The 19,935-nt window shown below is 35.4% G+C and overlaps 1 protein-coding gene across 18 annotated transcripts in view; it reads left to right on the top strand.

Moving 5' to 3' along the window:
- The window catches only part of PTPRD (protein tyrosine phosphatase receptor type D), a 1,164,217-nt gene that overhangs the window by 459,515 nt on the left and 684,767 nt on the right, over positions 1-19,935 (top strand). For all 18 annotated transcript variants that reach the window (XM_063180610.1, XM_063180611.1, XM_063180604.1 and 15 more), the window contains one exon: positions 17,686-17,734. The gene's annotated coding sequence lies outside the window, so the exon portion shown is untranslated. The remainder of the gene's footprint in view (positions 1-17,685; positions 17,735-19,935) is intronic.

Genomic DNA, 19,935 nt, shown 5'->3' with positions numbered 1-19,935 from the left:
TAATGAAAACACAGTCCACTGCCACACCCAAGGCTTTCAGTTCCACTAGCTTTTCATTATTGTTCTTAGGTGTTTATCTTTTTAATGTGACATAAGCACTGAATCATGGAACGATGAGAGCAGGTGGTTGAACTCCAAGAAAAACTCTCACATTGTGAAAGAGATCAAAGCAAACAGGTACATCAGGAAAATGTGGAAATATCACATCTCAGGCTCTCCTTTCTGAACCAGACTAAGGAGGTAGAAGAGGGAGAGAATGTGATAATTTTCAGGTGATCTCCTAACTACATGAAGTTTTTACTTGAAAAGCGTAATCTAATTCCTAGTCATAAATTTGTATTCATAAAGTACCTACCAGTTTGTAGTTGACATCCTTTTCAGGAGTCATGCTACCTCTCTGAGTCTGAGTAAGGAGTTGTGAAGTTGGATTATCATTAGGAACAGTAGTGTGAGACAGCAGGAAGCAAAATGAGTGGAGTGGGTTGACCATGGTTGGATGCAGGCACCCATCAAATCCACTGTATCATTTTCTTTTGCCACTGGACGGGGAGAAAAAAATTGTTTCTGGGTTGAGATAAGGATACAAAGAGGTCACTGACTAATTACTGTCAGAGACAAACACTCAACTTGGGATATTGATTAAATTTAATAAATTAAATTTAATAAAATCAGAACAGGAGAGTGAGAACTAAAATAGATCTTAGGAACATCTTCCCCCCTCTGTGTAGTCCTTCCCAGGCCCTTCCTCCCCCTCCTTCATCTCAGGGAGACAGGGAATGGGGCTGTGATCACTTCATCACATTGTTTCTGCTGCTGCTCAAGGAGAAGAGTTCTTCCCCTGCTCCAGTGTGGTGTCCTTCCAATAGAAGACAGTTCTACACAAACTTCTTCCATGTGAGTCCATTCCACAGGGAACAGTTCTCCACAAATTTGTCCAATCTTTGTCAGTTTTCTTCACACTGCCCTGCTCCAATGTTGGTCCCCCAGAGGGTCACAAGTCCTGACAGAAAACCTGCTCCAGCATGGGCGCATCTCTCCGTAGGTCTGCAGGTCCCTGCCAGGAGCCTGCTGCAGTGTGGGCTTCCCACGGGCTCACAGGTGTCTTTCAGACATCCATCCTCCTGCTCCAGCACAGGTCTCCTCCACAGGCTGCAGGTGGGTCTCTGCATCCCTGTGGTCCTCCACTGCTGGGCTGCAGGGGCACGGCAAGCTGGGCTGCACCTTGGGCTGCAGGGGAATGTGGGCTCCAGCACCTGGAGCACCTCCTCCCTCTCCTTCTCCACAGACCTTGCTGTTTGTAGAGTTGCTCCTCTCATTGGTCTCATACCACTGTTCCCTGCTTTTGAGGCTGCTCAGTATATTGTTGGCTTTCTAGGCTGCAAGTGTGCATTTCTGGGTTATGTTTAGCGTCTCATAAACCATTACTCCTAAGTCCTAAGTGAATTGATTTATTCGTCCCCCAGCCTGTAGTGATACCAGGGATTGATATGACCCAGGTGCAGCACCTTGGTCTTGGTGTTCTTAAACCTCATGTCCAAAAGGAGAGTTATAGAAATTTTTGAGAGTGAATTTATTGTTTAGTGTTGTGTTAATGTTTCTAATACAGCTCTGTGCATGAAATACACACATAAAAAGGGAGTGCTTTGTTCAAAATTTTGAAGATACATTAAAAGAATTATATCTCTAAGTATCTAGAACCTAATATAAATTAAAATAAGGCATAAGACATAAATACATAAAGCCATGAAGAAGGTGATTCTTCATGTTCCTAATGGAAGTGCTTTAATACCGTGACTTTTATGTCCGATACTGCTTCTACATATGCCTACAGTTTTAATGGCCCAGTTATAATTTTTGACCTATATTTATGTGAATCTTATATCACAGGGTTTTAAATTCACTCAAACTCATTTCCTTGGAAATACACTTAGCTTTTCTGGAGTTTGCTTCACAGCTGTTATGTCTTAATACTAAACTTCAGCAGGTTTTTTTTTTTTCGAATACTTTAAAAATATTGATGCTTAGAATTTAAATGGGATAGGAATGAAGTCTGGGCTGGGACATCATTAAGAAGGGGAATTCAGAAGACCTGGGAAAGAATAAAATGTATTACAGCTTCTCTTTTTACGCTCTTGGCATTTTAGGATATACCATTTTTTAAAATTTCTTTAGAAATGAAAGTTTTAAAAAAATATTTGAAAACCCAAATGACTTTGGAAACTTGAGTGGTGGCAAAGATGCACTTAGGCTGGACAAGCTCAAATGAGATCTCACTACAACAGCTCTACAATAAGCAGAAGAAAAAAGCAAAAGCACACAAAACCAGGTGAAAGACCATGTAAAAATCCAAACATATGATACACAAACTATGTATTTAAATTATATCACCCAAAAATTACCACTTAAACGTTCCTTCACTTAATGAAAGTCTTCAACCAAATCCATATTTGCCAAATTGGTTATTTAAGGTTTTGAAAAAGGATCAGCTGAAATGGCAAGAGAAATCTTTGATATTTAAAATGAGGTGTGACTATCTATACCCTTCCACATTGTGGCAATTCCTGAAGAAATTGTAGTGGAACTAAAAAGTCACAACTTCATTAGGTGTTTTCTCTACAAACCCCAGAGAAAGAGAAATATTTAAAACAATTCTTTCAACTTTTTTTCTTGTTTTTTAGATTTCTCTGCTAATGAAGAGAATTTGGAAGGAAAAATGTATCTCAGCTTTAATAAAATATACTTGTAATACTTCTAGTGCTTATAAACAGAAATCATTTCACAGCTCTTTATCTTTGAAGTGACAGAACATGCATTAATCCCAGTTTGAAAATGAGGAGACTGACAAACAAAACAATGATTTGAATTATTTGAATGAATAACTCTCCTGTTTTAATAGCAGGACCATATTGCTTCTCTTATCAGAATATCATGTAGTAAATTAATTTAAGGACTTCAACATAAAAATAAAAGTATTTTTGTAATTAAAAACAAATGTGTTCACTTTAAAATAGACAATACTGCTAACTTTAGGCATGTTCAGATTCTAGCATTATTAGGCCTCACTGATATTTAATTATTTTACTTCATTGATAAAAAACTCACAATATTTTTTTGTTTCCCTGGTGCATGTAAATGCCTCAGAAGTTTGGTGTAGGATACATAAAAATTTTAAGTAATTCTATAAGGTAATGCAGTGCATCAGAATCATCAGAATCAGATTTAAAGCACTTTTGTTCACATTTAGAAGCTTTTTTTCTTTAATGAAATCTCTACAGTAAATAACTCCAAAGTTGGCACACAATGTATAAGAGAGATAATAGTTAAGCACCATGAACTATCTTTCCAGGAATTTTTGCTAAATGCATTTCAAGTGAGTTAGAAGGTTTCTGGGGAAAAAAGAGGCATATACACAATTAAGAATATACACAAGTAAATATGCACAAGTATATACAATTCCAAAGTAACTTGGTCTTCTTGCACCCAGGAAGTCTGATTTCTTTCTTTGACTTTTGACCTAGGGATGATCCAGCATTTCTTACTGTTGGGGTTCTGATGGAAAATTTGCTGTCTCAGTCTCCATTGAATGGTTATCTCACATTATGTTGTAATGGCAGTCTCTCTCTTTTTTGTCACCACCTACCATCACTCACACACAAATACAAGGTTTATTATCATCTACTTCCCTGACACGTACAATAGAATTTGTGAATTGATAGTGTGAAATAATTTTCAGACATCTGTTGTTGGTTTCTAGTTCAATCAAGGTATTACTAAATCATGTAAGTGAAGTGTAGACATACTTATTTCACTGATTTCTCTGTGTGTTTTGATAAAAGATGAAAGCACAGCATTTGCCACTTGTTCTGTCAATTGTTCTCTGTATGAATATATATCAAAAAGTACATACATAGTATTTTTTAATATAAATCTCATTTCCGTGATTTGATTATTTATACTTATGGCATTACTATACCATAAGTATATAGTATACTATATTACTATATTGCACATTATATTCTGACACAACTACTTTAGGATTCACATTCTCTTGGAATATATTATCTGGGAAAAAGCTTGCATCTAAATTTCAAATTTTAAAATCAAAGCTGATAAAATTTCTATAGATAATAAAATTGGAATCCCTACTCACAGGAGCCACAGAAAAGCTGAAGACTTGTGTAATCATTTTTTGTAGAATGAGGATTGTTTTTCTTTACCTCTTGACAGAAGTTAAATGTTTAATGCTGTTAGGTCTAAAAACAACAAAAGAAAGTATTCAATGTTTTAATCAAAGGTTAGAAAAGTGGAAAGTAAGTAAACTATGTGAATGATATAAAACAAAGTAACATCTTTTATGGTCGGATAGTTGGTAAATTTTATTGAACTATAACAATACATAAAGTACTGTTACGTGGCCTAATGAATGATTTTTAAATGACAAAACGATCAAATATAAGATGTACGCAGAATCATGGCCAATCCTGTTTAATATCTTTATTGGTGATCTGGATGAGGAAATTGAGTGCACCATTAATCAGTTTGCAGATGACACCAAGCTGGGTGGGAGTGCTGACCTGCTGGAGGGCAGGAAGGCTCTGCAGAGGGATCTGGACAGGCTGGATCATGGGCCGAGCCCAGTGGTGTGAGGCTCAACAAGGCCCAGTGCTGGGCCCTGCCCTTGGGTCACAGCAACCCCAGGCAGTGCCACAGGCTGGGGCAGAGTGGCTGCAAAGCTGCCACAGGAAAAGGCCCTGGGGGTGCTGGTGACAGCAGCTGAGCGTGAGCCAGCAGTGCCCAGGGGGCCAAGAAGCCACAAAAGATCAGCGGTATCCTGGCTTGTCTCAGCACCAGCCTGGTTAGCAGGACCAGAAGAGTGATCCTCTATTGGTATTTGGAACTGATGGGTGGCTCCCCCTTGAATCCCGAGTTCAGTTTTGGGCCCCTCACCTCAGGAAAGACATTGAGGTGAAGGAGTATGTCAGGAGGACAATTAAACTGGAGAATCCTCTGGGTAACAAGTTCTGTGAGCAGAGGCTGGGGGAGTGGATATTGTTTGGCCTGCAGAAAAGGAGGCTGAGTGGAGAACTAATTGTCCTGTAAATGTCTGAAAGGAGGCTGTAGAAGCATAAATCTTGTTCTTTTCTCCCAAGTAACAAGTCATAGGAGAAGACAAAATGGCCTCAAGTTGCCTCAAGGAAGGTTAGACTTGATATTGGGAAAAAATTTTCCCAATAAGGCTTGTCAAGCATTTGAAGTGGCTTCCCAGGGAAGTGATGGAATCACCATCCCTGAGGCTGTCTAAGACGTGGTGCTTAAGGAGTTGATTTAATTGAGGTTTTGGCAGTGTTGGGTTAACAGTTGGACTCAGTGAACTTAGGGGTGTTTGCCAAACTGCTCTGTTCTATGATGCACGAGTCTACTTAAAGTAAGCACTAATTTCTAAATATCCCAAGAAGTTAATCGATATATTCAGCAAAAGCAAATGTAAAGCTCAGCCCCTGCAGTGGATAAAGCATAGACACAGAACAGGTCAGGCACAACTGCTTTGGAGCAGCAGAAGATGCGCAGGGATGGCACGGTTGCCTTCAAGGAGCGGGACCCCAAGGCAGCAATGAAGGCACAGCCCCATCACAGGCTGGACTACCAGGTTACCACCAGCAGATCTGGGGAAAAATCCTGCACTGTGTCTGAGACCTGAGTGCTGTATCCAGCCTATGGCTTCTTTGCACATGACAGGCATTGACCTACTGTAGGGACTCCTAAGGAGTCCCTCAAAATGAGATGTGGACCCCAGCACAATCTTGGGTGACAAGAGGCTCCAGAACTGTGTCTGTTCATTCTGGGAAAGAATAACATTGTGGAGGGCCCTTTTTGATGTGTACGGATACCTGGTAGAGGGAACAGAGAAGACAGAGCCAAACTTTGCCTGATATTGTTTAATGGCACTATTAAAAATAAAAATATATAACACAAGAAATAATGGCTAGATATTGGAAAAAGCTTTTCATTTAAGTGTGATTGTCTTCTAGTATAAATAGCTCTGAGAACTTTGGAATTTTCCTCCTTGGAGATGTTTGAACCTAACTGACTGTATTTGAGGAGCAGACTGCTTTGCCTCTCTCTAATACTTTCTTGGTGGTTGAGTGTTGGTGGTACAGCTGTGGGAACAGAACACCGCTGCTTGCTCAGAGACATGATCAGACACTACTTTCCTGAGCAGGATACTTACACCTGGTGAACTACAGTTTCCTTTCCAGTGTTTCTATTGCACAGCCAGTTTCCACCCTTCACACTCACATGAGCCAAGGCCCAGGGGCTGTGACCAGCCCAGGCACAGCACCAGAGTCCCAGGAGCAGGACATTCAGGCTAATCACTAGCGTACTGCATCTGGCTGGATCTCCAACATCTGTGCTCTCTTGGCTCCACCGCAGCAGAGCATTGGCTGCCCATGGATGTGTGTTGCTAGAGAACCATTGCTTTTGCTATCTACCACACTGTATGTCAGGCAGCAGGCATGCACTGATAATGTGGCTCTAGGCCAGTCTCTGTGACTCTCTCCCCAGCTAGTGCCAGTCAGCTGCTCTCACCAAGGTTTCTGTCACCAGCGGCTCTCCTACCTCAGATATCTTAATGAAAAGCAAAGCTCGCACTGTGTATGTGAAAAAGTTTTTTCTACTGTTTATTTGCTTTCCAGATCAAAGACCATTTATCCAATCAGAGAGTGCCAATTAGTCAATCTTTCCTTCACCTCAACAATGTTTTCAAGATGGTTTCATCACATAAGGACAAAAGCCTAGGTCTTTGACTCTAATAAAAGGACAAAAATCTTTCTTGTCATAATCTACCTGAAATATATATAATGGATGCAAATAGTGATGAGTATAATTTTCCACTATGAAAAATAATGAATTATAAATGTAAGAGACAGTCAAAAGAAAGGAATTCTGCTGCACAATAATTTGTGGGGGTTTTGAATTATATATTCTTTCAGGGAAAGGTTTATTTGCTCCTTAAAAGGCATCAGGACAGGTCTGGGTTGAGGAAAATCCAAATTTCAGTGGTTACCAGTGGGATTTAGAGCTTCATTTCATAGCAAACAACTCTGAATTGAATACAACAGCATTATGAACCATTCTGCTCACAGTTCTGTTCATTCTGCACCTGTTTGACAAAAAATATACAAAAAACTCACACTTCTCCATTAACTACAATAATGTCATGAACTTTTTCTTCTATGCTTTTTCCAAATGCTGGATAACCTATTTACTACATTCATAAATGAAAAAGAGGTTTAAATATATTACAAATTGGACAACACTGACTTTCTTTACCTACAAACTGCAAATAATTTGCTTTCACACAGAAAAATGTCAAGTTTATAGCAACTCCATAAAAGCCAGTTTTTAGTTTCCAGCTGTCCTAATGAAGATGTAAAAGTTTCAGTCTTCTGGACTGTTGTGTGCTCCTCATAAATGAACAAAGTGATATATTACATGTTTCATTAAATACAGTGATGTCAAATGTGTTATTATTGTTTATTCACAGATGAGAAACACGTACTCATTTTACGTTACAATCCACCATTACATATCTTTCTCCTTCAATTGATACAAGAGAATGCAAGAAGATGTCCTAGTGCCATAACCCATTAGAGTGTAGAATTGCTCCAGAGCTCTCTTTAATATTTGAGATCACAATGGAAGAGTAATGAGAAAAATATATATTAAAAATGCTTTTACTTTAGGAGTGAATTTTTTTTCTTTGAGTTTGATTTGCCAAGCGCACCATTTTATAGTAATTCAAACATTGAAGCTCATCACCAAGTGAAATACATTTTTAATATGTATACAGCCAAAAGGTTTTTAACAAATATTTGTGCATTTTTCCAGAATTTGTAATTCTTCAGTAAAAATTATAATCTGATGCATGTTTAGAACTAAATTTTTACTTGATACTTTTCTCTGTTAATTGTAAGAAAGCAAGCTGTGACATGCGAATCTAGCAATTCAGATAAATTCAATAAACAGACTAGCCTGTTTATTGACTTTGATTTTTTCAAAACAGTTTTTTCACATACTTTCACATACAACATAAAATACTTTAAGTGAATCTAAGCCTTCAACATTCACATTCTGTAAAACAAACTTTCAGAAGACTAATCATTAACCCCTTTGTATTAGAAGTGCATTTTTGCTTTCAAGTTGGAGGTCCAAAGCATTGGTGTAACTACAAGGTGCATCAAGAAAAAAATCAGGCTTGCAGTTGTGAATAATGAGTAGCAGTTACCTTTATACTCCTTGACTCTCAACTCTTATTCTTTTCCCTTTAACTATTCTGTTTCATTCATCTAAAACATTTATCTACAAATCTACTACTTTTATGATGTCATGTAATAAATTTTCTCATTTATTAAAATATAAACAAACAGAAATATTTACCTAAATAAGAAAAAAATCAGTCTAGCATCAATGGTTTATATTTTCAATAGTTGCTTTAGGAGTACTGCATGCCACCTGTCAATATTTATGTAATCCAGGTACTTTGGTTTATAGAAGAAATAAAAATTGGGTTGACTCTAACAGAAATTTCAGCTGTTAAAATTATTTTTCCAGACTTCACAGTAAAAAGATTTTAAAAAAAATTCATTTTCATATACAATAGAACACCTCCATGGATTGAAATGACAAAAACCAACCCATTTCTTGCTACAACCTAGGGCACAACAAAAGGGATCATAAAATACTAATCTATTCCACAGTCTCAAGAGAGACTGGGTTGTTCACATCTGCAATTGATTCTGATTCTTCTCATGTCCTTAGAATTTCTACTATTTTATTACTAGTTTGTCTTCTTATCCTAAATGATAACAAAACTCAGGACAGTTAGAGTCCTTTAAAAGTTTTATACTGTGTAAGAGGACATCATTGCATTAGGTTTAGCATAAATCATTCTTTTACAAGGTTAGATTTCAGTGACATTAATTTAAGATCTTTAAAAAGAATACTGTTTCTCAAAGTATGATTTTTTTTCTTTTGTGACATTTCTCTCTCTCTTTTTTTTTTTTTTTTTTTTTTTTTTTTTCCTTATGTAGAATAGGTTTCCACTGAAAACAACTTAAAGACATAATGGCATTGTTACATGCCGGCCTAGACAGGATTATAGTACCGTATTACACTAGGCCGTGGAGCAAGTGATGGAGATTCCTGAGTATTCTGGAATGTGGCTAAGTGGGAGAGCACTGAGGGTTGTGATCAATGGAGTAGAATCCAGTTGCAGGCTGGTGTAGTTGTGGTGTTCCCCAAGGAAGAATGCTGGATCCAGCCATATTCACTTGTCTCTCAATGACATGGACAAAGTGATGAATAGTACGCTCAGCAAGTTTGCTGATGAGGTGAAACTGGGGGAAGTGGCTCGTCCACCTGAAGTCTGTGCTGCCATTCTGTGGGACCTTGATTGGCGGGCAGATTGTGTGGAGAAAACTTCATGAAGTTCAACAAGGACAAATGTCGGGTCCTGCACCTGGGGAGAAATAACCTCAAGCACCAGTATAGGTTCAGTAGAGAGTAGTTCTACAGAGGACCTGGGACTCTTGGTGGATCACAAGTTGAGCATAAGCCAGCAGTGCCATTGCAGCCAGGACAGCCAATGGTATTCTGGGGTGTGTCAGGATGAGTGTGGACAGCAGGTTGAGGGATACCAACATCCCTCTAGTTCACAGAATCACAGAAACACATCATCAGTGACAATCCAGGTTGGAAGGGACTGCAGTGGGTCATCTGTCCCTGCTCAGACCACACTGCACAGGAATGTGTCCAGATGGTTCTTGAATAGCTCCAGTGAGAGAGACTTCCACAACCTCTCTAGGCAATCTGTTCCAGTGCTCCGTCACCTCCACAGTAAAGTTCTTCCTCATGTTCAGGTGGAACTTTCTATGCATCAGTTTCTGCCCACTGCCTCTTGTCCTGTTGCTTGGCACCACTGAGAAGAGCCTGGTCCATCCTTTTGGTTCCCCATTTTAGATATCAATGCACATTTTGTCCCTTCCCAAGGCTGAACGAACCTCAACATGAGATGAGGTCAATTGGTTTGAGCATGATGCTAATAAAGCCAAGGCCATCCCTGGATGGGCAATTCACTGAAGGGTTGGGCTCCATGATCCTTGCAGTTCAAGTCGCCCAGGGAGTTTTGGAGTCTCCCTCTCTGGAGACATTCAAAATCCACCCGGACACACTCCTGTGTGACTTTGCCTTGGCAGGGAACTTGGATGATCTACAGAGGTCCTTTTCAACTCAAAATATTCTGTGGTTCTGTGAAACATCAAAACTGGGATGTTAGTATAAGCAATACTAATATAGCTACATTTATAAATGGACATTATGAAGGGAACTACTATGTTTAAAAGGCTAAGTATCTTACCACTCATTCATCTCATAGGATGACTTCTTCCTCCTCCTGTGAAACTCTAAATAATGTATTTTCTTAAAAATATTTAGGTTGCAGATTTCTTTTTGCTTGCAGATTTGATGAACTTTTAACTTGTTTAAATTTTTTTTGTTTGTTTTTAGAAGAATGGAGTCAATTTTCTGTTAGTATAAAATAACATTATAACATTTAACTGGATTCTGTAAATTGTGGAATCAGTTAGGTTTTATATCTGTTCTTTCCAAGTTCCACTACTAAGTTTATATCATTAATTCAGCATGGCTTTTTGTCTTGCATCAAGTGAAATTATTATTTTGTTGATTTTACCAAGTATTTTGTGGTGTGTTTGCTGATAAATATGTATTTTTCATAGTTAAGATTTGCAGACGATATTTGGAAGGTGATGTTAGACTCACATTTGATATTTAGTGATTCTAATACTCTATATTCCATAAGTTATCTGAATAAACCAGGATCTTTTAAATTCTTTACATACATTGACTTTATAGTTTTTGCAACTGCTTGGGAAATGGATTAACCATAAATGGAGATCTGTGTGATAAGACTATATGACTATTCCAACATTTGAGAGTAAAGCATGTGGGAGTGGCCTTTCTATATGGTCAATTAAAAGATTGACTGGCTTATGATGATGTTACATCTTTTTTCTGATTTGTGTGCAAATTGATTCAATAGAAAAAAAATCCTGCAAAAATATCAGATGAAAAAGTGCAATCAAAATATTATATAAAGGTGAAAACAGTCCGAAGGCAATGAAGTTTTAAATTTGCTTTACAAAGAATTAATAAATTTGAATTCTGATGACTAACATTTTTACATAATTGAAATTGCACCACAGTGTTAACTCTAAAAATTTATTCTAATTGGATGATAGAATCTCTAAAGAACAGCTTCAAGAACTGAATAGCATGTAAACTGAAGGCTTAGAACAAATATTATAATTGCATATTTTTATTTTCAATAATGCAATTAATTTTATTACTGAGTACATAGAGAAGTCCTGATTCATAAATAACTCATGTTACATGACATACTGTTGCTAATACCATTTTAGTTCTTTATCTGAAAAGAGACATTTCTGTTTCTTCCAGAGCTGCCTTTTCTCTAATAAGTGTCAGATGACAGTATGATAACAACCTCTAACAACCATCCATGCTAGCATCTCTCTTGTACCTATTAGTAGCAAGAGTTCACAATACAGTTGCATTCAGTTTTTACATTAAGGAGGTTTCAGCAGTTCTTCTTCAGCTACAGGTTTTTATTTTGTGAGTCATTTTTAAACCAATAAAATTGTTCCCAAATATATTTAAACTAAAAAAATCTCCCTTTAGTAGTTTCAGTTCATATCTTTATGAATAAGTAAAAAAAAAGGACTATGTTCAGTTCCTGTAAAGGTAATTAGCATGTTATACATTTGTTAATAAACTAATAGTCTCCATTTTAGCATCACCTTAAAAAGACAGTAACATAATTGGTATCCTGCACTTCTTGTGAGCATCTGCAAATTTAAAGACCTAGACAACAACATGAGAAAAAAGGCAAAACAGCTTTTTTTCTAAGTACTGTTGGACTTCATCCCTTTCACATCAGAATATGTTTGACTTCCCTGATTTCAATTTGTTGTTAAAAATGCTAGAAAGATAAAAGATGAAAGATGCTAGAATAAACTGATATGAACCATTCTTCCTCTGAAAATTATATAGAATCTCTCCAGAAGTGCTGACCTTTGTTGTCTATTTAAAATCAATTGCATGGTCATAGGCCTATAAAGAGGCTTTTGTTATTAAAGTGTGGATATTTACAATACAACATTTAAAGATACCTGTATTTACATTCTTAACCCACAATACAGATTCTATAGACAAGCATTTCTGAAGGAATGTAAAACTAAAGTGACAAGCCACCTGCAACTTTGACTTTAAAATTACCAACATGGTGCTGAAAGCAAATATTAATGTCAGTGCAGCTTGAGGAAGATTCATACTGTTTATAAATGGTGATAATTATGAGAGAATTACTTTTGCTGAAATGTTTTTTTATGTTTTTGACTCTGTAAGTCCAATTTATTTACAAACTGCTCAAACATGATATTTTCCATGATGAAAAAAAAAGGAAATATTATATAATTACAATTTCATTAAGGGGGATGTAGGGTGTACTATTACATTCTTTTAAGCAGACCAGTAAAGTGTGGATGAGATGTAGCCACCAACTGTTTGAAAAAATTACTTTCAGTTAACAAGGAGTCATTATTAATCATTTCAGCTGGAGAGTTCCACAGGGGGCTGTTTTGGCCATGCTGTTTTTCAGCATCTAAAAGAAAAGAGATTTGAATGACAGAAGACACCATAAGCTTTAAAAATCTCTGGCTGATGGATAGCTGGGCCAGATTGCAAGTGCTCCAGAGGATAAGATTAGAATTTACAAAAATCCTAACAAATTATAACAATTTATACAAAATAAAAGTGTGCAAGAAAAGTACAAGGATGCCATGACACAATGCACATATTAAACAAAAATAATTGGATAGACTGCAGCAACACAAAATTTTAATGTAGCGTAATATTAAAATTTTTTTACAACATAGACAAATTCTTTAATAAATCCCACACTACTGCTTGTTGCGCCATGAAAATTTCACGACCTGTTTAAGCATACCGTATCTCCTTTCCTGATTTCTCTATGCTCACGGTACTGCTTTTAAAGGCAAGTAGTGAGGGGAAAGTGAGGATTCACACAGGCAAATAATAACATACTACAAGCTCTGTGTCTGAACATCATCAACACTGGAATCAAAGAGCATCTGCCTTGAAGGTCAGGTATAGCCAATCCAGCATATAAACATTCCAGCATAGAAACAAAAGGAGCTAGCAAATTAACACAGCAAGGAAAAATTAGTCTGTAACAGAAAACTTTTGACAGTATTGTCATGTAATGGATACAGGATCTTTGCTGTGGTAGGGAATCCCAAACTGCAATGTTACGGTGACAAGGCTGGATGGGTTTTCAGTATCTGCCAGGAAATGTATATGTGTTGTAATTAATATAATCTCCATAAAATAATTGAAGTACATATGGGTTTGTGGTTTTAGGCTTTGATATATGAACACCTGTATTTACTTATAAACCAGAATATTCCTTCAGAAGAACTAGAAAAAAGGATACTATAATTTAATGGAACTTTTTGATTTCTTCAGGAGGCATTTTTTGTGTCTTTTGAAGAAATGTTATGAGATTGACAAAGGTTATGATTCAGCAACAATAGAAAAATGTTGTGAAATGTCTGTTGTCGGAATATTACAAAAATTAAAACACACAGATCAAACATAAAATTGGGAATAATAACATTTGGCATTTTTTTTTAAGTGAAGGAGACACAGATATCGGGAAAATTACAGAGCAGTCCTAAATGCAATGCATTCCTACTATTCTTATATTAGGTTAAACTCAAATCTGTTTCCAGTTTTGAAAGAACTAGACAACACAATAGTCTATGTAACTATTACTGATCTCTTTTACATTATACTATTTTTCTAAAAATCTAAGAAATGGGAAAGGATCTTGTATTCATAGAACAATAGGATCATTAAGATTGGAAAAGATCTTAAGGCTCAATCAAGTCCAACATTTCACCAAGCACTGCTATGTTCCCCACTAAACCATTTGCCCAAGCACCACACCTACATGTTTTTGAACACTTCCAGAAATGGTGCAGCCTTGAGCAACCTCTTCCAATGCCTGACCACCCTTTCAGTGAAGAAATTTTTCCTAATCTACAATCTCCCCTGATGGAACTAGAGGCCATTTCTTCTCTTCCCATCTCTTGTCACCTGGGAGAAAAGGCTGATCCCCCACCTCACTACAACTCCCTTTTGGGCATTAGCAGAGATCAGTAAGATCCTGCTTGAGCCTCCCCTTTCTCCATGAAAAAAATTTAAGATAATTTAGACATGCAAAAATAACTAGATATTGGAGCAAAAATCTAATTTACACTTAAACAAAATGTTTAAATTTCTCTTTCATAGTCCATTTGGAACACCCTTAACTTTTAATTTTGTCCTCCTTTTGGAGTAGGTATCTCAGGATGCTAATAGTGGGAGTGAAATAAAATTTTGGACAATATTTTTCCTAGGATTGGATTTAAGACTTTTCAAATCTTTTGATACTTGGCAAAACCTTTGCAAAGAAAATTAGAATTAATGGGCGATAGTAATACACACTGTTGAAATTCCTTCTGGAATTTGTCTTCATATTCATCATCATAAAGTAGAGGAAATTATTTTCTATGCTGAATTATAAACAGTATTTAAAATTCTCATTGCAAAAATACCTTTGAAAACGACATTTTATTCCCTTCCTTTTTTTTTTTACCTGATCTGTTGAAAGAAAAGTACAGAATCATTGTCCAGTACTGAGTCATCATGGAGTGATAGTTACTGCCTGGTAGTTCATACAGTGCCTTTAAAAAGGAGGAGGTATGAAAGGACTTTGAAAATGAAATAGTCTACTTAGTTAATGAACGTTATCAGTGGTTTTTACTGAAGTGATAATCCCAATAGAATAAAGCATTTTCTTATTATAATAGCCTCTTTATTATTTTCTAAAGTTGTGATGATTGCAGGTTTGGTGAAATTTAAACAATTTTCTAAAAATAAGCTTTAAAAACTTGACAGTTGTTGAAGAAACATCCTGTAATAGTGGAAACTTGCTAAACATTTAAATTATTGCTGAATAATGTCCTTGAGTTATGTACGCAAACTTAGAGAATAAATCACTTTTTATATTAAATAAAACCAAATTACTTCCAGAAGGCAGAGTTCCTGTTCTCTTTAAAGTACAATTAATTTCTGGCAATACAATACAACGAACTATCTTATTGATATTTTCAATTCATATAGAAAGAAATAATGTATAAAAATAGCATTTTCATCCAAACCTGAGAGTGTATAATTAAAACTCCCAGGATGATTTTACAGAGCAGGCAAGTTTGTGAACAAAGAGAGTTTGTAACTTTTCCAGATCAATATTTTAGTTCACAGAAGAACCAAGATTATGCTGAACGATTATTAGCATATAATTTGCCAATTTTAACTACTTGGAGGCCTTCTATGTAAGGATTAGAGTGCTGCCACAAATTAATTTTGTAGGGAAGGTAGTAATATAGAGGGTTTTTCACCCAATTTCAATTCTAGGTAACTTTTTCTCCTCCAGTTGGTTAAAACTAGAGCAAAATAATCTAGCGTAATTGTCCCCACAGTGATTCAAAATAATAAAATAGAAAGAAGTTGTAGAGACTTAAGTTAATTTAGACTCTTAAGACAGTGCTTTCAAAGTATATTTAGCTTGAGAGGTATGTTTTCACTTGCACTTTGATTCTCCTATCAGATTTCCTATACTGCTGCTGTTCTAAGACAAGGAAGGGGAAGAGAAATAAAAAATACCAAAAAATTTTTGTGAGAAAAGGTTAAACTATTAAAATAAGAATTTTGTTGGTTTGTTTGGGTTTTCCTTGCTTTTTCCCCCCAGCCAAATAGTAACAATATTGCATGATGACTTCTGCAGAGACAACAGACAGCAGGTTGAGAGACCTAAGACTAAATGTATTTTTATGGTGGGAATTCTGAGGTTTTAAACTTGATGACATTGATGAAGTTCTGCTCAATTTTCCCTGATAAATGTTCAGCTCAAACCCTAGTTAGAAACTAAAAGCAAAAAACTAGACTATTTTAATATAAAGAAAGGGTAAATAGATATATTTTTATCCTCATATTATTTTTTTGAATGTGTAAAATCGTTTGGGAAAAAAATCTGCTAATCTTTGAGCCATGAAACCAACCCCAAACCAACAAACAAACCCAAAATCCAAGAGCAATCCATCAAAAACAAACAAACAAGCAAACAAAATAACCAATATAAAAAAAAAAATTAACCAACAACCAAATAACCCCACAAATCTAATTTATGTAATGCAAACACTATGGAAAAATTGTTAAAACTTGGCAAGACTGTTAAAAGGATGTCTTGAATAATCATAAGATTACAGAGGCATACATGCTTCCTCCAAAGCATGGAGATTACCAATATAGTATCTTATATTCTCCTTTTATATGTTAATTATCATTAGCATAAAACTAAAATAAATTCTATATTATGTTAATGTAATTTTTCTATGTATCTTTCTTTTCTACTATCCAAAGAGACACATTTTTATTTTCTGTATTTTCTGATATTTATTTACCAGATTTTAAATTTTGAGCATTAATCTTCATTAATGTTGCACTGGAAAGAGAAAAATGCCTCTAGAAAAAAAGTTGGAAAGTAATTTGCTGTAGGAAAATCAATTTTAGATGGTTTTTATTAAGCTACTGTGTAACCTCAAACCTTATTAATGGAATAACCATGGTTATAGTATTGATAATTTTAACAAATCTAAGCAATTATAAAGAAATGCATCCAGTTCCATGAAATGAATGTTAATTCAATGATGAATCATTTGTATTTGATGATCATAAAGGAATTTGCTGCACTAATCTGTTTTCTTCCTCTGCTTTTATAGAAAGCTTTTCCTCTTTGCATCCCTGTATTTACAAACATCTATGTCCAATAGTCAGTCAGAAATAGTCAGATTCTATTGCTTCTACCCTGATGTATTTTCATCAGTCATTACAAAGCATTCTGACCCCTTTCAAACAGGAAAATATATCCGTTTTTATTATTTTTATTGTTTTGATTTCTCCCTCCTAGAACTGAAATCCTAAAATATGGTCTGATGTTTTTTATTACTTTCTAAACATAAAAGTAATTTGTTTTCCAAAGGAAATTTTTATGTTCAAATAAACTTCTCAAGTCATAATTTAAATTGCTCTGGTGTGCCGTCGGAGTTCTTCTATCCAGATGTCCCTGGAGTTAACTGGTGTCCACAGAAATTCACAAATTTTAATTTCCAGGAGAGAGCTTAAAATTGATTTTCTTCAAAACACTGTTGGGGTGTAGGGAGAGGAAGATTGAACACACTTGAGAGCTTAGGCTTTTATTGGGCTGCTTTTCTGACATAAAATGTGCTTCTTTCAGACTGTACTATTTGAGGTTTAAGTCTATTGATATTCATGTAGCATATATGTAAGTTAATTATTTGTGGTTTTTACAAGTATTGAACAAGCATTTACTTGTTTTGTTGTATATGTAATGTCTGACTATTTATTGCCAGTGGTGATAGAAAGCTTTTGTTTTGTGTTTTTCAGATCTCAGGATAGAGTTGTTTTGATTGTGTTCCAAACCTGCAAGCTCAGGGTGAGTAATAAGTTTTGTTATTTCTTTATCCTGAATTGGAATGGTTCTGTGAATAATTGTTCTCTACCATATGATCATATTTCATCACACATAAAAAGCCCAAAGAAGTCCCACCGAGTCTGTGATAACATCAACCAGTAATATCGGTGATTAATTAATCTCTATTTGTTTCAAGTTATTGTGAGGAAGAAGTTTTTTAGGCTTATCTCATAACAATAAAATGAAATTGTTCGTGTTTTGTTTGTTCGTAGTATTTTAACATAGTTTGACTGAAGACATCATTTCATAACTGTACTTCAATGCACTATGTGTAATTCGAACATTTTGCATTTTGAGACTTACATTAACACAGTCATCAAACAGAAAATGGTGTCATTTCAGAGAGAGAGAGATAACATGAACCAAGGAGACAACAATCTGCAAAATGACAGAGGTTCTCCAGTTGTAAACTTCATTTCTGTACATTAAATAACTGGTGAGAAACCCTCTTTTAGGAGTGAATCAGGGCCAAGCAGCAGAAAACAGTAATACAGCCATGTTACAGGTTCTATCAAAATTATTTCTTACTGTCAGGATTTTTATCTTACAATGTGAGGGATAAGACAGATACCTGTTGTAATGAAAACTAAAATGACTGAAAACCTATGGTTGCCATAAATCAATTTTTATGCTTTTCCATAAACTTAAGTTTTTTGAGAAATGTTATGTTTACCATGAAGTCAATTGAACAAAATACCATGATATTTAGCATGTTCCTGAAATAATTTAATAAGTAATGCAATAAAGCTATTGAGACAAACAAGCCTAAACAGGTTACCAGAGTATTCTCCTGTGTTTTAAGCTCATTTCATAAGATTAGACTTAACAAAGTAAAGTGCTTGTTTCATAACAAGGGACAATATGATTAGCATGCAATTGAGATCAAACTCTTGAGTAAACCTTATTTGTACAACACAAATAGCTGTCATACTGTGCATAGATGGGCAGCAAACAGCACTTCTAGACAGTGGAAACTAAACCCAGGAGAGCAGATCTGTCAGCTTTGCTCTGTGTTTCCACTCACTGTGTGAAGGTAGTAGGTCAGTTTTTCCATGTTGCTACTTTTTTATGGAGTTACAATTTTTTATGGCATATTTCTGTTTCAAAGGCTTCTTGTGAAAGCCTATAATTTAAAATTTTATATTATCAATTAAAAAAAATAATGTAAAATATTCTTCCTTAATATTTAGGCAGCTCTGGTGGACTTTGTTTTCATTTTGTTTCTGCTGGTTTTCCATGACTTTATTTCTTGTTCTTTTGCTCAGTCCTTCAGAATGAGATTGATCATTGCTATCCCATAATTCTTTATCAGTAAGCAAATCTACTATCATCAAAACTGCTAACTGTATAGATAATGCCTTGTGAAGTTTGTTAATTTCTGGTGGTTGAGGAAACACTGTCAGCGTTTAATAAAAATACACCGAAGTCACTGTTAGAGAAGTCTCACTATAATTCTTGTATATTAGTTAATGTATGATTCCTGGTAACATTTTCCTCTTATGTTTTGACAAACTGATGCTATAAAATACACGCAGGCATATATATGTGTGTTTATTGTGTATATTAAAGCTTGATTTTCAAAGAAAGTATACAAAGACAATGGTATATCATGGTTTGAGGAGCTTTTATTTTACAGAACTTTTATGGATATGAATACAGGGGGCAGCTAAGCTAACTGCATTAACTAATTGATATATATAATAAAATTATGGTAAATTAACAGGGAGGAGGATTTGATATTAAAAAAAATAATACAAATAGACCTCCCCAAGCAATACAAAAGAGAAATCATTAACTTTTGAGGGAAAATCCAGGAAAAAACCTGCAAAAAACCAAAAGAAGAAGAAAAAAGCCACAAACCCACAAAAAACCCAATTTGCCTCTTTTTTAAATTGGATCACTTAAGTTCAGCATAGCTAGAGCAATTTAAAAATGCATCTGGTAGGGATTTAATATGTAAGAGGACTCTTTTCCTACATTATCATCTTACCAATCTACTTGAAGTAGAAAGATAAATAGTCTAATTAATTCCTTGCTTGAATTAATAAAGTTCAATTATGCCTATAAAGCATGGGATTCTCCTCAGCATTATTTTTAAACTGTATGTACAGCAGATTTTTACCTTGTTTTATTGGAATGAAATTTATGTACATAAAAGTGAT

Source organism: Melospiza melodia, chromosome Z (genome assembly GCF_035770615.1).
Source record: "Melospiza melodia melodia isolate bMelMel2 chromosome Z, bMelMel2.pri, whole genome shotgun sequence".
Classification (NCBI taxonomy): domain Eukaryota; kingdom Metazoa; phylum Chordata; class Aves; order Passeriformes; family Passerellidae; genus Melospiza; species Melospiza melodia.
This window is presented reverse-complemented; position numbering and strand designations above follow the sequence as displayed.